Genomic DNA, 17,363 nt, shown 5'->3' on the forward strand with positions numbered 1-17,363 from the left:
GCAAGAACCCACATCAATAAGCCCCTGGAATTCTGGAAACGTGTTATCTGGTCAGATGAATCGAAGTTTGAGCTTTTTAACAAAAAACGACGTTTGCGAGTATGGCGGAAAAGCGATGAAGGGCTCCAGGACAAACATCTTCAAGCAACCATGAAGCACGGTGGAGGAAATATTATGGTCTGGGGTTGTTTCTCATGGTTTGGTGTGGGAAATCTGGTCCTGATCAATGGGATCATGACAGCGGAAGGCTATATTGACATTCTTAACGAAAATTTGGAAGAGTCTTTGCTAAAAATTGAATTGGAAGACAACTACATCTTCCAGCAGGATAACGATCCCAAGCACACGGCAAAGAAAACGCTCGCATTCTTTCGAGCCTGTCGCATCAAACCCTTGGAATGGCCACCCCAGAGCCCTGACTTGAACCCAATCGAGAATCTCTGGGCAATTCTCGATAACAGAGTGGAAAAGACCGGCGTAACCAACAAGCAGACATATTTTGCTGCCCTGGAGAAGGCCTGGAATGAACTGGATCCACAGCACCTCAAAAACCTGGTCGAAAGCATGCCGAAACTACTGCAGTCCATTATCGAAGCGAAGGAAGGTCATATTAACTACTGACCAGCTGATCATAATCGATTTTGTATGATTATAACACATGAAACATAAAATGGATCTTTTTTTATGTCATACCTCAAAAAGTCATGCGAATTGAATTTGTTGTTTATTTTAAGTTTTGGAATAAAAATTACCAATATCGTTGAGTCAAAATAAACTTTTGTTATTTAGTTATCTGAGACATAAATCATATTAATTGACTTTTTGAAAAATAAATGAGTTTTACATGCATTTTTACATTCGACATCAGTGGATCTTTTTTTATGCCGGTCACTGTAAGTCAAATAACTAATTCCAAATAAAGTTTGACAATAATTCGAATATCCTATTATTTCTTATCATTTATACGCAGATGCCTCTCATACTTGTCACTCAGAAACAGAAAAATAGTGGATAAACTTACATTTTGGAATCATTAATACATATTTTATGTGAGGAAAACTTCGCACATACCTCTTTTCACTAATATATCAAAATATAACACACATTGATATAAAGATCCACCATTAATACAATTGTGTTGTATTTTTTTTATTCCCTGCTGATCGGGTTCCTCTACTTCTGCACACATTCATAGTGAAATAATCTTTGGATTCTTTTAAACTTTCCTCACTAATTTTCTTTAACATCATTTCCATTCACGTAATTCTATTCAGAATTACTCTAACAATAAGTTTGAAAATCTCGTTGAGATTTCATTGAAACTTTCTTTATAATAGTCCAAAAATGCTATACAGATCACTTCTAACGAAAATGGGGGGATGTTTCTCAGAGTCTTAAACTATGTTAATCATCGATCGAGTTTCCATTTGCTGCAATTACGGCCTCCACACGCTTCCGGAATGCACGGCAGGTTCTAATAATGTAGTCTGGATCCGTTTCTCTCCAGGTACGGGTCAATGTGTGTCTGAGGCTTGCTGTACTCGGGTGGCGTTTAGAACAGGCCTTGGCCTTCATGACGCGCCATATTGAGTAATCCAGCGGATTAAGATCGGGGCTGGATGGTGGGCACATATCCTTCGCCCAGAACGGAAGATGTTCTTGCAACCACTTCTGAGTGCGGTTCGAGGTGAGGCACGGAGCCCCATCTTGTTGAAATACAACATTTGGCTTCGGACCGTACTGTTCTTTGATCCACGGAAGAACATACTTACTTAAAATCCCGATTTACCCCTCCGTGTTGACCTTGTCGCCTTCTGGAATGAACACCGGCTTCATTTTTTTGCCATCGGAAGCTCGTCGGCCACGTCTTTTACCGGAAGAGAACTAATATACCGGTCGGTTCTGGAATTTGATACGGGATCGACGGTAAACATGCTCTCGTTGGTGAATAGAATTACCGGTTTTTTTTCGCCTAAGGAAGTTCCAGATTTTCTTGCATCGTTCGACTCGTAGCTCCCGGATGCGGTTGGTGATCATGTGAGTTTCCGTGCGTAAAGTCACTGATCCCGTGTTCCTTTGCCATTTTCCTTATTGAACGCACTGGATTCACCCGAATCTTCCTTTTGATAGCAGCGATAACCCTCGGACCCCGAGCTGACCTCGGACGACCTGTGGCCACCTTCGCGGATAGTTGTCCTTTCTTTTCTCGGTCTAAAACCCTTTTGGCGGTCCACCGGGACACTCCCACGGCGATTGAAATGTCTTTTTGCGACATTTGCGCGTGGAACAAATCACGAATACGCCTCCACTTCGTCATGGTGCAACTGTCAAACTAAGTAAATCATTTTCTTTTATACACAGCCTACTACGGTATGAGCTATAGGTTACGTGCATGCAAAGAAAACCAAAGCATTGTATGCACAGGTGAAACGGGAACCTTATTTGTACGATAGTGCAAACATTATCACGCATACGGTATATTGAAATGCTATTGGAATTATACTTCTAACAATTTTATAGAAATTGTATCCTCATCAATTGATGCCCGTGGAACTCTCTTCAGAATTAGCTTGATATTAATTTTTGAATTACCTAGAAATTTGTTCGTGAATTATTTTGGAAATACTCTCAGATTTCAACACCCTCGGAATATCCTTGGAATTAGTTATTGTGTAAACTTTCAAGAAATTCTTAGCCCAACTTATTTGGAATATTTATTCAAAATGGACCAGGAATTATTTTTCCCAATCATCATGGAATTTTCCTCAGAAAAACTAAAGAATTCATTTGTGAGTCCATATTACTACACCTTGGAACTTTTTCTGCAAATGACTTGGAACCCGTTCCACGCCAAACACCAAACAAATTTCTTCTTCTTTTATTTAACGTCGGTCTCTGTTCCGCAATCTAGTGCCAATCACCGACGGACATCGATTGCTATCCATTGACGGCAATCGAATGTGCAGGAAGGCAGCTTCCACACCTGCGTAGGATATCGCACCCATTCAACACACATGGGCCGGGACCAACGGCTTTACTTCCCGAAGGAAGACGTGACCAGAGATTTTTATGCCTCAGAAAAATCCCACCGACCTCGGATTGAACCCAGACCCATTGGGGTGTTAGAAAGCAGTCACGCTTACCACTACACCCCCGGGCCGGCGTTTATACCGAACAAATTTCTGTTCATTTGAAGAAAAATTTCAAGTCCCCTCATCCATTAATGTATGAGTTAGGTAGAGAAGTGTGCGTTTTGCTAGTACTGTCGCATTAGTGGCCCTTCGCTCAATTTCAACTTCTATTCAATGTTCACACTGCCGTTCTCACACTGAAGCTTCATGTTGATATTAGTACAGCATTTCCAACCAACTCTGAACAAAGTTCTTTTACTTGACCTTCTCCGATTTGCATGAAACTTTGTATAGTTGATTGTTATGGGCAATCATTCACATTTTTGCAAAAATTCTAGCATGTATCTTGTATTTATTTTCAAAATGGCATCTTTGATATTTTTAAATAAATTGTAGAACGAAAAGATTATTTCTGATCGAAATGACGTCTTATACAAAGTTATTGAGAAATGTCATTCTGGTAAAAATATACACGGTATTTTTTTTAGAAAAAAATATTTCAAAAAGTGTAGCGTACTTTTTTATATTTTTTTTTTTATAAAAATGCTCATACAAAATGAAAACTTTTGGAATATTTGGACTCGAATGGACAGGCCTGGATGTTCTGAGGCATAACATCTCTGATCACGCCTTCCTTCGGAGGGGAAGTAAAGCCGTTGGTCCCCGGTTCATGAGTTGATTGGTCGATAGGTAGGGTCCAGGTGTGGGAGCTGCCTCCCTGGCGTCGGTAGCATTGGTGCTCAGCACGGAAAACAAGATCAACGGAAAACAAAATCTAGTAAAAAAAAGGAAAATACTCAAATACTTTTTGCACAGACAGATGAACTCTCACTGTATTCAGTTTCACACAGGGTCCTTTTATTTCCCTTAGCTTTCCCATATTCTTAAAAGCTATCTAAAGGGTGATGCGGTCAAAATTTGGTCAATATCAACTTGACGTATTTCTTTCAATTTTGCATTTAAAAAACCTGAACACCCCTCATTTTGAAGGTGTGTGTGTGTAGAATGTTGCTCCTATTTTGATTTTGGAATTCACTCTTCAGTTGTCAAAATGCCGTCCAAGCAAGAAGAGCAGCGTATCAAAATTTTGCTCGCGCATCGCGAAAATCCGAGCTACTCGCACGCAAAGTTGGCAAAATCGCTAAAAGTTGCCAAATCAACCGTTACAAATGTAATTAAAGTGTTTGGGGAACGTTTGTCGACAGCCAGGAAGTCTGGATCGGGGGGAAATCGAAAACCGGAAGCCGCTGAGACGACAAAGAGAGTTGCCGGTAGTTTCAAGCGAAACCCTAACCTCTCTCTCCGAGATGCCGCAAATAAGCTGGGTGTATCGTCTACAACCGTGCATCGAGCCAAAAAACGAGTCGGACTATCGACTTACAAGAAGGTAGTGACTCCAAATCGCGATGATAAACAAAATACGACGGCCAAAGCGCGATCCCGGAGGCTGTACACGACGATGCTGACGAAGTTTGACTGCGTGGTAATGGACGACGAAACCTACGTCAAAGCCGACTACAAGCAGCTTCCGGGACAGGAGTTTTATACGGCAAAAGGAAGGGGAAAGGTAGCAGATGTTTTCAAGCACATGAAACTGTCAAAGTTCGCAAAGAAATATCTGGTTTGGCAAGCCATCTGTACCTGTGGCTTGAAAAGCAGCATTTTCATAGCTTCCGGGACTGTCAACCAAGAAATTTACGTGAAAGAGTGTTTGAATAAACGTCTGCTGCCTTTCCTGAAGAAACACGGTTGTTCCGTACTGTTTTGGCCGGATTTGGCATCTTGCCATTACGGTAAAAAGGCCATGGAGTGGTACGCCGCCAACAACGTGCAGGTGGTTCCCAAGGACAAGAACCCTCCCAACACGCCAGAGCTCCGCCCAATTGAGAAATACTGGGCTATTGTCAAGCGGAACCTAAAGAAGACCAAAAAAACTGCTAAGGGCGAGCAGCAGTTCAAGGCAAACTGGCTTTCTGCGGCGAAGAAGGTGGACAAGGTGGCTGTACAAAATCTGATGGCAGGGGTCAAGCGTAAGACCCGGCAATTCGGATTTGGAAAAGCGGAAGCCTAACTGAATATTTTTCCTGAATTTTATACTAATTGAACTTGAAAAAGAAATTTAATTTGATTTTTTAAATAAACGATTTCACCGATTTACACGCGTTTTCCCTTGACCAAATTTTGACCGTATCACCCTTTACTAACTTAGCCTTCCCTAGTTTCTTCCTTCGTTTTCTTTAATCCATGGGCCGGGGGGGTTCTCCTCCGTTCCGCTACACTTTCACCTTCACTTTCAACTTCACTTTCAACTTCACTTCCACTTTCACCTTCACTTTCACCTTCACTTTCACCTTCACTTTCACCTTCACTTTCACCTTCACTTTCACCTTCACTTTCACCTTCACTTTCTCCTTTCGTCTGCTTCCTTCCTTCGTCCCTCGGTTTCGACTGTGGGTTTCCCAGTCGATTCACCTCTTACCACTTCACTCTCCTCTCTTTTTACGGGTGCTTCAACGGTATCATTTTCTGAGCCGTTCGCGAACTGTATAGCGAGTCTACGACGCTCAAGGCAGATCCAAAATGGCCACGTACACCAGCGTTGCCAGGTCATTTTCAGAAAAATCTGGACCAGGTAAAATATAAAATCTGGAAAAATCTGGAATGCTCCAAAAAATCCTCTTTTTAACATAATGCTATTGAAATCAAAGTGATGTGCCAATCTCCCGTAAAATAGGTCAGTGTGATCATGTGGAATTTATTTTAAGTACTAGAATGGTTATAAATTGCATGTTTAAATAAATAATATAAAGTAAATAGCTTGTCAGCATTGCTAAAATCATCCAAAAGTTGAAAAGTATTGGCACGGTGTGCCCAAAAAGTTCAAATATCCATTACGCAGCATTTCAAAAATTGAGTTAAATGTGGGTAAAAACAGGAGAAAATATGGTTCGGATTGTTTTTTAAACTGTAACTTTTTTTGAAAAGAATGAGTAGAAAAGAATCAAGGAAATTTGATGGGATGGATTTTTTGAACTAATAGTCCATGTAGTCCTTACTATTTGATGCAGTACCAGAATTTAAAGATTTTATTAGTTCTAAATAATTATAATATTACTCTGAGGTTGATCAGATTTACAGTTTAATTCTTGACATCATACAACACACAACACCCAGCAGACTAGTAGGCAATTTTATTTTGAAGCAAAATTCACCGGGCTGAAGTGGGAATCAAAGCCTAACATCGTGGAACTCACACACAGTTTACCTAAACTACGGGTAACTCCACTATTCGCATGACCATTATGCCAAAGAATAATTTTATTATATTACTAAAATGAAAGTCTGATAGTTTCATTTTTGAAGTCTCAGGATCTTGCAATGATTCTAAATTCCGAGATTTATATTTTTCCTGCGTCCCAGATCATTGGTTAGTTATTTAGTTAGTTAGTTAGTTAGTCTGAATTTACTTGGAACTCTTCACAGGATATCTTCGCCTTTTTTTAATCCAATTTGAATTATCCTAGAATTCCATCATATTTCTTTTCTTTATTCCCCTAAAATAATCTTGAAAATATCTAAACTTTTCCAGTAACATTCTAAGAGTTCTTAGCATTACCTCTTGAAATCTCTTATAAATCACTCTCCAATTCCACACCTAATAATTGGAGAGTAATATTTCCCAAGAATTGGCTCAATTTTGTGTCTATAGAGAAATGAAATTCTTTAAATATTTTTAACAATTTCCTTGGTACACTTTTCAGAATGACCGTCACACTCTTCTCAGACATATCCGGTAATTCCATTTGAACTGCTTTAAAAAAAGGTTAGTATTGGTTTGAAATCCTTTTCAGTATTACCTTAGTACTCAAGTACTTTGCCAAAATGGTTTGGAAAGTCTCCCAGAAATTGGGCTTAAAATATTTAGTTGAAGATGCTAATTTCAAATAACAGACTGTAGTGGTAATTTTTATACGATAGATGGAGTAGATGAAAGCATAGAGTTGATAGTTCCGTTAGAGTACGGCAGTGTGAAGATTGTATATAGATATTAGAATAGCGAACTAGGACAACTTTTAAGGAAGGTACAAATCGGTTTTTTCATCTCTCTTTACCAAACTCCCCCTTTGGAGAGGGATGGTGAGGGGTGTCCCCCCCCCCGCCACCACTGGCCACCACTTAAAATATTATTAAAATTAATCTCTTTAGAAACATTGGACAGAATTCCATTGAAATAGTAAAGTACGGGGTCTTGTGGGCATAATAGGATACCATGATGTTACGTACGTTGACTCCTTCTTCACTACTGCTCAAGACTCACCCGGCCACCGCCATCCGGCCACCGCCATCCGGCCACCGCCATCCGGCCACCGCCATCCGGCCACCGCCATCCGGCCACCGCCATCCGGCCACCGCCATCCGACCACCGCCATCCAGCCACCGCCATCCGGCCACCGCCATCCGGCCACCGCCATCCGGCCACTGCCATCCGGCCACCGCCATCCGGCCACCGCCATCCGGCCACCGCCATCCGGCCACCGCCATCCGGCCACCGCCATCCGGCCACCGCCATCCGGCCACCGCCATCCGGCCACCGCCATCCGGCCACCGCCATCCGGCCACCGCCATCCGGCCACCAGACCAGATCGATCCGCCCATTATACATTGTCAAGGTAAATTAATCCATTGCGTTAACTAGGACAGCTTACACCGAAAATTCCCCCTCGCCGACAAATCCTGGAACTCGAGAACAAAAGAGGCCTAAACAGGCCTTCAGTGCTGTCCAACTGTTTTTTTTTTATTTTTTTATTGTGGATATGAAAGTAGGTATTTCTAAATGTATATAATCTAGATAACTTTTCAATATTTAGAAACTTCTACGAATTTGTGAGCTCTTTAACTATAAAAAATAACGATAAAATCGTGAGATAACAATTTTTTTTTCAAAATCCCGCGCTTCACAAATTTTTAATTTTGGCATTTTGATAAGTTTATGGTATGTCCCCTTCTCGGAACGAGTGAATTGTTAATGAACTTGGTCGATTCAAGGTTGGCTTCCTTGATGATTGGTATCACATAAAAGGTAAAATAGGTAGCACAATCTTCATGGAAATGTTTTATTGACAATAATCATAACTAGATGAAATGCTAATTTATATGATAGGTAGCTGGATATTTAAACATGCGCATTCAATCTCGACGATTTCTAATTCTACATGTCAACACCTTTGGCTCTCCTTTTTCTTATCCTTCACCTATGCATCTACGCTTCTATGTTAAGAATCAACTTAGTCCTCATTTATTTTTGGCAGTTTTCAATCGACTCGCATATTTTTTGTAAACGTTATGCTTCTGATTATCTGATTATTATATTACATATTATAAATTCGGGATGAGGAGGGACCATCAGGGCACCCAATTGAATCGATTTGGATGGAAAAAGTGAAGATGTCAACTCCCTGTTGCTAACATTTCGTGGATAAAGAGCAGACTCTTCTCCCCATTCATTGGGGCATCTTTCTGTTGGATGGCTCGTTTTGTGACCAATTGGCTGATCAAGTTGTTTGCTGTCCCAAGGAAATGAATAGGCTAATTGCCTATCAATTTCATCCATTAGATTTCGGCCTTTCATACAGCGATTTTCTGATCATAATCAGAGGTTACTAAGCTTGATCAAGTTCAACAGTGAGGAGAGCCCACAGCCAGGCATGGAAAATCATTTACATTCATTTCGTGCATTCATTTACATTCATTTGCCCCTAACTTTTTTCATCAACAGAATTCCGCAAAATAGTGTATGGAACTTTTGTAGGTTTTGTTATTAGCTACAACTTTTGTTAAAAACCCAAATCCGTATCTCTTATGCATGACGAACCAGAACAAACAGAATCCACTACTGTTTTTCAGTGAATGTATTTTACATTCACTGAAAAACAGTAACGAATTCTGCCCGCTCTAATTCATGATGCATAAGAGATACAGATTTGAGTTACTAGCAAACGTTGTAGCTAATAACAAAATTTACAAAAGCTCAATACATCTTATTGCGGAATTCTGTTGATGAAAAAAGTTAGGGGCAAATGAATGTAAATGAATGCATGAAATGAATGTAAATGATTTTATATGAAATATAAAAAATAATATAAAATATGAAAATCGAGCGTCTTTCGACGTTTAGAAGTTTCGTTGAGAAGATTCTTTTAGAAGCTTCCTCTAGAAGATTCTTGCACGGTCGACTCAATTTCGGCAAAAGTGGATTTACCCTAAAGTGAATTGAATTTTCCGGGCATTTCCAGGAAATAGGGTAGAGCACTACTTCGGCCTAATCGCCCATTTTGGGCCTATCGAACAGAAAACTTCAAATAAGTCCATGATTTCAGAGTTAACAAGTCAATTATGCGTTTGGTACTATGCTTTAGTAAATAAGCTACCGAACGATGTCAATGAGAACGCGTGATATGAAGGTTTGCACCCATTATTCCCAAAAACAAAACAAGCGCTTACATCGAATCCATTTTTATCTTCATCCGATAGGCCGAAGTGAATTCATTGGCGTTTCAATGACGTTTCAATGCGTTAGGCCGAGTTTAGAATCCGTAGGCCGAGTTTGGCGTCAAGAAGCAGTGTTAGACTTTTGACAATATCTCAACGATTGGTTTCTCTTCATCAAATCTTACGGTATGTACGGAAAGGTAAGTAAATTTGGAAGCCATCAGTAATAATAATATTCCGTTTGGTGCTTAACTGCGCTATATTAAGAAAGACTAAGTGCGGGTTGTGCTTAATAGGCCGGAAATGGGGTAGTTAACCCAACTTCTCGAATGTGAGGAAAATCGATAGAGGCATCACTCAGTTCATAAGTATGCAGCTAGACTGTGTAAAAATTTCTTGGATTATGCTCATAATAGAGAAGTTTTTCTTGATTTTTCACGTCTTTCTCACGGAAAATGCAATTCACTTTTTCCATAATTATTCCCTTATAAACTTCAAAACGAGCAGTGCAGTATAAGATCGCAAACAAATGAGGTCAAGTATTGGGAGAATGATAAGGAACTTATTTATGATCGCTTCAGTGGGTTGGAGCAAAATCGATATTTTTAGTGTATATATATTATATATATATATTATATATATATATTAGACCAGCTATGGCAGATTACACAGGTAACATTTTAGATTTTATCATGGTTATGAAGACTATCACAATTTCACAACGACAATCGACCAGATGTGGAATGAAGAGTCTTACGTGGATGGTAAGATTAGAAAGAGTGCATTTATTGTAGATCATGAAATTCTTTAATTCCAAAGTACAAGGAGGAGAGTTTACATTTCAAAACTAATATTGGGAAAATACCGAGTCCATAAACTGGACCATTTTCTTCCTCATTTAAAAATGCAACAACATATCAAGAATAATATTATCATGCCAATTGCAGCACAAATATAAGCCAGCATAAAATGGGTCGCTTTAAGGTTGTCTGGACAACGTTGATTCCACACGTAGCTTACTTTGTTTCGATCTTCCGTTTTGTTACGACAGTTACACTGTGCTATTTGCCTTTGATCGACATCGCTGGTGTTGTAGTCAAACGTCCAATGATGTTTGTACTCCTCATCTAAAGCCCAGGTGTTGACGATCCAAATGAAGTAATCCGAAAATTCAGTTTCCAATCCATACAGCATTCCGTAGGTTGCATTGAATGCCCAACCAAAAGTCATCGATACCCTCTCTGCTGCGATGACCGGTTTGCAATCTTCCATTGGTTCATGGTTCACGAAACTAATTTCAGCATTCGAACAACTCCCCAGCGCAGGGCTAGAGGCAACGAATCGAAACATCTGCACGAAGTCACACGTCCCGTAGATTATCAGCAACGTGGAACTGTTGACCGCGGTACCACTGTACTGTATTTCCAAGCAGGAATGTTCGAGCAGCACATAGATCAAGCTGTCAGTGCTGTACGGTGCAAAGTCCAAAAATGATGCCTGCTTGTAAACAGTGAAACTTTCGGAGGATAATTTTTCTACATCGACATTCGACAGTAGGCTTTCTGTAGTCGGCTTTGGGCATGACTCCATCGAAGCTAGCCCTGGTATCGGTAGCCAGGTGCCGAGAAGCAAAAATGTAAGCAACATTTTTCCAGCAGATCTGTCCTATGATACGGTTAGATGATGGCTGTGGAAAGTTGGTTCAAGTTGATGTAATATGGATTACAGCATGTAGTTAAATATTTCAAGAGATAATTTGTATGATGCATAATCATTTATGCGTGATCAGCGTATCGGTCCGATTATCGTTGAATCGTTTTTCTTCCTCCGATTAATCGATTTATAAATCCATCTAATTTGGTCAGGGCTTACAAATTATTAGCTATATTTCAGCTCAGTAAAGCAATATGGAAAAATAGTGGGCTTATTGATTATCGACGCCGGATTTTAGATAGTCCGAATGACGGAAGTAAGAATCATGTACCCTGTACCCACCGTTTCAAATTGTACACTGGACAATTTTTGACCCATGATTATCTTAAGTAAATGAAAGTAAATTTGGATGGGTGTAATTAAATCACATACAATGATAGAAGAGAAATAGTTTGAGCTTGAGCTTGGATGACCGTACATTTCAGTAGTTGCTACTCCGGGATTGACAAGAACCAGCGAAATTGCACATAGATCCAAACGAATGGGGCCTGGGATGACCTATCCATTCTCTATGTACACGTTTCGAAGGTTCAATACTTTATATGGTCAATAACGGCGCCGGCCACGTCCTTACGGTCATCGGGGGAAGGGAAGGATTGTTAGTTCGACAACCGTTGTTACTAGAGACCGAATACACCTCTGCATCTGCACGGTTGTCACAGGAGGGACGTTTTGTTAGTAGGGAGGATAAATGAGATCTGGAATCACTTTGGAAAGTGACGCGATCTTTTAAAGCCTGACAATAAAATTATGCAATCCTACGAGCACAATTGTGTAAGGGGCTTGGGATTTGATTTTCTGCCCAGTAAGCAAAAACGGCTACCATTAGGCCACCGAGCCCACTTTTATCACATAAGACTAATACGACCGACAAAAAAAAAAAAAACACATATAAACAAATGGCTTACAAAATGGAGAGACAATCAGCGAACCATAAGCGCCAGTTAGCTGAGGCAAAGTGAGACGCGCTGTGTCTTGCAACCTCCGAAGTAATACGATAAGTGGTCCCGGAAGATTACGGTCAAGGTGTCCAAGGCTTCTTGAAGCTTTCCTAAATCTTACTATACATACATACATATACATACATGTATATATAGTCATAAATAAATAAATAAATCAATAAATAAATTAATACATTCATACATACATACACATACTTATAAATGCACATAAACATACACACATACATATACATATACATACCCAACATATATACATTATTTGGCAACCTTGTCTACCCGGAATCAGGGATGTGCTGCAATGCCTGAGCCGACCCTAAAGACCCATCATTATCACAAATACTTTCAAACTCTTAACAGCTCAATTTGCGCCAAAATTACTACCAATCTGATTTCAATATACTCGGTGCTTTTCTCAGTTACCACTTGTTAAGCCACGCAGTCAGTTCATTTTGGTTTTAGATCCCTTATTGCTTTTACGAACAGGAATGGATTTTGAGAGAGATAATAACGGAACACGTTTTTGGTTATTAAAAATCCCAGGAGATGGAAATTGCCTTTTTGGGTCGATTGTTCATCAAGTTTTCGGGATACCCCCGAGTCACAAACTCTATGCTTTGTATTGTCTACAAATGAGACAAGCAGCCGTCGAAGAAATTCGCAGAAATATGGAATACTACTTCGTAACACTTTCTGAATTCGCTATGGAAATCATAAAGCCTGGTATTATCATCAAGGAAAAGGTGCATATCTACATGGAAAATTTACAAAGACCAGGATTTTGGGGAGGAGCAGAATCAATTTCAGCCCTTTCTAATCACTTCAAGGCAATTATTGTTATTCATCAGAGTGACGGTGAGGTCGAATTCGTTCCCACAAATTACGATACTACTGCTGCTCCACGGTACCATTTATTCTATCGTGTCGTCTTGAATTCAAGAACCCACTATGACAGCGTGGTGTGCTTCAGGCCTCATGCGCTAGATTTAGTTCCTCCAACTGGCTATCAATCCGAAAGAATTCGCACCCTGGAGTCTGATGCTTTGTTAGTTCGGTTTAACGGTCCAAACTCTTCCGTTTGTTCTGTAATGCATCAGTTGTGTGGTAGTTTGCCATCTGAGGAGACTCTAACTATCGTAAGATATTTGATAGCCGAAGAAATTGAGAGACACCCCGACTCTATAGTTCAATCGTGTGGGTTACCCTATGAATCACAGGAGGAGGTATCCCATTTTGTATTCCTACTACGTATAGGATGCCAGGACGGAGGCATGGCCACGCTTGTTGTGCTTTCTGCGCTGTTTGGAATAAGAATATATGTCCATAGTCCTTCACGGAATACTTTCCGTTACGATCCAGCAGCCCGTGACCCTGTTCTCACTATACATGTACTTGAAGATTTGGACAGTATTACTGGTGCTTATGGCAGCATCTTGGCCTTACATCGATACTCTGAAGCCTCTGGTTCACGCTGTCGGCGTCTTCCTGATCCACTGATAGTGGCACAAAAGCTAGCGCGTAAAGAGATTTCCGATTCACAGCTGACTCAACATCTTCCGGTCCTGATTGACGCAAAGCATGGTATCCGCTTCGCATCATGGAACGTTAACGGTTGTCGAAAAGTGAGTAAGCGTGAAACTATTGACGCTGCATTGCTGGTTCAGAGAGTCGTTGTTGCAGCTCTACAGGAGGTTAACTTGGATTGCCAAATGATGAGTACTGCGAATTATCGATGGATCCTGGGGCACCCTGCATCCAGCAGGAAGCGTGGCTTAGCCATTCTCATACGACACGGTGTTGATATGGAGATTATAAAATACGATTATGCTGGACCATCCCTACAGTGTTTAGAGGTTTCTTACAAGGTATGATATAGAATAATATACCATAAGTTATTATTAACTTCATTTATATATTGTATCTCATTCTATGTAGATTGGATCTGCTCGACGGTGCTTGTTAGTAATAAACGTTCATGGTCCAAATCGAAACGCTGAATGTTTCTTCGCAGAACTAGGTAGATTGTTATGCCAACAGTCTGACACTCGTTACTTGATCGTCGCCGGAGATTTTAACAGCCATTTGACTAATGTCAACCTGACTGCAGATGAAGCTCTCCTTATTGGTAGTTTTGCAGGTCATGAACAATTCAATGAAAATGGTCAACAGATGAGGATGTTTTTGAGTTTGTACTCCATGGCTGTTCGATCAACACAACACAACTCAAACAACAGCTTCAAGTGGACGTGCGGTAATGAATTTTCCAGAAGTCAGGTTGATCATTTACTTACTCATCTCAATTCCAAACTATATTTGAGAAAGATGTGCTGTGTTCGACCAGGTACAGTTTCAACTGATCATAAGCTATTAATTTGTAATATAATCGAGACTCATACTAATACAACCACTCCTGATGATCGAGGGACTATATCATTCAAGGCATCCAGCATGCCTAGGAAGAACCTAAATGTAGCACTTTTGAAGAATACAGGTGTTCAGAAGAAATTTCGTGAAAGATTGGGTCTGCAAGAGGTAGCCATTTCATCACAGGACAGCTTGGAAGATAATTGGAATTTCTTAAAGGAGAAGATACAAGGATCAGCATCTGCTGTATTGGCAAAAACGTCACCTATTCCACCGGATAGAGTCTGCCGATTGGCTTTCGCCAAGGTTAAGAAACTCTTGTTCTGGGCAAATCGATCTTTTAATCCAAAATGGACTTATAAGCTCGCTGAGGCAAATAAAGAGTATAGAAAAGCTTTGAGAAACTTCGAAGAGAAAGACATCGAGAAGTTTTTTCGAGACCTTAACCAGTACCCAGCCGGAGAAAGGATCAATCGCACTTTCAGGTATCTTAAGAGGTTTAATAAGAAGAACAAACGTCGGTCGAATAGGGTTCAAATTCGTTTGGATGAGTGGATACCTAATAGCTCTGGTCCCTCAATGATTCCTGGAAATCTGCCTGAAGATTCTACAAGTGTCATTCCTAACCCTCCTACCTTGAGTGAGGTGCAGCAGATCATCAACAGTATGAAGAACGGGAAGTCTCCTGGAATAGATGGTCTCTATTCCGAATTTTTCAAATACTGCGATGAGCGAACGAATCAAGAGCTCCACAGCCTTCTAGTGAGAGTTTGGAACGAAAACAAGTTGCCCGAGGAGTGAAAGAGAGTTCTGGTAGTTCCAATACCGAAGGTTAGGAACGCTAAATCGGTGGATGAGTATAGGCGTATTAGCCTAAGCTGCACAGCATATAAGGTGTATGCGTCTTGGATTCTACAGAAACTTCAAGGATCAATTGAGTCAATAGGACTTCACCAAGCTGCATTTCTTCCGGAACGGTCAACAACTGATCACTTACATGTGTTGCAGAGGATTCTGCAGGAACGATGGAATGGTGGGAGACCTCTTCTATTGATGTCCCTTGACATTGAAAAGGCGTTCGATCAAGTGTCTTTTGATGCACTACCTGCCATTTTAAGAGGTATGTTTTATTGATGTGAATGACGTATGCTAAATCTGATTTAACCGCTGGTTTCCTCTCCTTTTCTTCTCCCTTTCAAGGCAAGGGTGTTTCGGACCTCTTTATAAATCGGATTATGGAATGTCTTAGAGATGAACAGCAGCAAGTGTTGTGGGGAGGGCAGCTGTCGCGACCTTTCCACCGCAGAAGGGGCATCAAGCAAGGTTGTCCCTTATCACCATTTATCTTTAACTTGCTGATGGAATCTGAACTCGAGTCAGTTGAGGATGAAATAGAGAATCTGAAACTGAATCAGTCGGAGTGTTTTACGCTTCCCATGATTTTAGCGTTTGTGGACGATCTAATAATCATTGCGGAATCGAAGGAGGATGTTGAGAAAATTTATTCGAGGCTGCAAGAATACCTATCCTACGTCGGACTCAACCTGAATGAGAAAAAGTGTAAGGCACTTATACGAGAGCCAAATGGCGAGGCTTTTTCGGAAATCGTCATCAACGGGGCAACGTACAAGACGACAGAACCTCTGCGATACTTGGGGGTATACTTAACCTCCAGATTAGAAAGGCCAATGACTACGCGCACGAGATGCCGAAATGCAGTTCGTATCTCTTAAGCCGTTATGCAATTTCTTAAAAAGTATCAACCAGACTGGAGAATTGGGCGAATCATCTATGAAACTGTTATAGCAGCTGTTATGCTGTACGGCACACAGGTTGCCGTACTAACGAAATACAGGGTGCGTGACGAATTTTTGCAGTAAATTTCAAATAGTAATTTCTCATGCTTGTGCATCATGATTTAGATATATTTGGCAGCACTGGATAGCTTATACTGTTAGGTGTAAGATTTAAACAAACAATGTTGAGTAAACGTAAAGATGTCGAAACAAGAGAGCAATCTGTCAGCCGTTGTCGCTTTGTTGCGCGCCGAAGTATGCATGAAAGAAATAATTCGGTCGGTAAATGTGTCTGAAAGAACAGTGTATAATATTAAAAAAGGCTTGGGAAAATGATAAGACGGAGCACCTGCTCATACTGCTAATAAAGCACAGAAATGGCTTACGGAAAATATTTCGTAAATTTGGGAGGAAGAAATTTGGCCCCCAAGCAGTCCCGATATCAATCCGTTGGATTATTTTGTATAGGGCGTCGTCCAACGGGATACCAATAGAACCCCTCACACCACACTTAAGTCGCTAAAAGCTAAAATCAAGGCAGTGATGACATCTATGGATCGAAACATTTTAAAACGTGCATACTGCAGTTTCCGGAAGCGTCTAACTACAGTCGTCGAAAGGGAAGGCAATTTTTTTGAATAAATTTACTTACAACTTCCATATGTTGCGAAAGAAAATAAATCGCACAAAATTCATTGCTAAAATAAATAACTGGTGTATTTTTTCTCAAATATGCCATTTACTGCAAAAATTCGTCACGCACCCTGTACAGTCGAAAATCGATACGGGGATACGAACAACAAATCGTGAAAGGGATGTCCGTTCTATGTAGCAGTTCGGATGGATCTGAACTTCCACGGTCTGTAAATCAATTGCTGCAGAAACGGCGGATCACCAAGAAGGTACGCATG

Source organism: Ochlerotatus camptorhynchus, unplaced genomic scaffold (genome assembly GCF_037179485.1).
Source record: "Ochlerotatus camptorhynchus isolate MF236.1 unplaced genomic scaffold, CSIRO-AGI_Acam_v1.1 ptg000114l, whole genome shotgun sequence".
Lineage (NCBI taxonomy): Eukaryota > Metazoa > Arthropoda > Insecta > Diptera > Culicidae > Ochlerotatus > Ochlerotatus camptorhynchus.